This window comes from Phocoena sinus, chromosome 2 (genome assembly GCF_008692025.1).
Source record: "Phocoena sinus isolate mPhoSin1 chromosome 2, mPhoSin1.pri, whole genome shotgun sequence".
Classification (NCBI taxonomy): Eukaryota; Metazoa; Chordata; class Mammalia; order Artiodactyla; family Phocoenidae; genus Phocoena; species Phocoena sinus.
The window spans coordinates 87455275-87456214 of record NC_045764.1 but is presented as its reverse complement, the minus strand read 5'-3'; the positions used below and the strand labels follow the sequence as shown (position 1 = coordinate 87456214).

General features: G+C 35.6%; 1 non-coding gene across 1 annotated transcript; it reads right to left on the bottom strand.

Moving 5' to 3' along the window:
• Positions 1 to 234: 234 nt before the first annotated feature.
• LOC116750285 lies at positions 235 to 341 on the bottom strand. Its single transcript, XR_004348981.1, has one exon. It is a non-coding gene; the product is annotated as a U6 spliceosomal RNA (small nuclear RNA).
• Between the last annotated feature and the right edge of the window lie 599 nt (positions 342 to 940).

The window sequence follows — 940 nt, the reverse complement described above, 5'->3', positions numbered from 1 at the left end:
TAAATTTAATTTAATTAATTAATTTATTATACAGCAGGTTCTTATTAGTTATCTGTGTTATAGATATTAGTGTATATATGTCAATCCCAATCTCCCAATTCATCCCACCACCACCAACGCCCCCCCCTCAACGTTCCCCCCTGGTGTCCATACGTTTGTTGTCTACATCTGTGTCTCTGTTTCTGCCTTGCAAACCGGTTAATCTGTACCATTTTTTTAGGTTCAACATATATGAAAAATATGGAATGCTTCACGAATTTGCGTGTCATCCTTGCACAGGGGCCATGCTAATCTTCTCTGTATTGTTCCAATTTTAGTATATGTGCTGCCGAAGTGAGCACTGCTGCTTTATTTTCTTCTGCCAGTTTATTCATTTATATACATATATAAATATATATATAATTTCTGTCAAATTCTGTTCATAAGGAAATCTTTATGATCAGCGTTTTCAGGTTACCCCAAGAACCTCACAAAAGATACTGAATTTTATGATGCAAATTACACTGATACTTCCTAAAAAAGTTCTGTGTTCTGTCTTTGTAATGGAGTCTTTAGATTTCTTTAGACCTGCATCCCACTTAGAAGTCCCTGACTATACTGAGCAAGTTCAATGACTCTTTCCTAGAGTCAACCAAATAAAAATAAAATTTCTTTTTCTGTAATAACTGGTAGATCAGGATTTTTCTCCATCTTTTCCCTGTACCTTATGCTTCTAACAAGGAGGCACATCTCCAGTGTTTTCTACCTTGATACCTTGCTGTTTCCACTGAGAATGTGTCACACCCCAGTTATATGTTACGTTCTCCAGGAAGAGTTCTCTTTTTGTCCAGCAGAATTGATCTCTTCATTCTCTAAACTTATAACTCTCTTGTAGCCCTTATCATATTATTTTAAATTTTATTACACATCTGATCTTCCCAGCTTGAGGATAAATTACTTG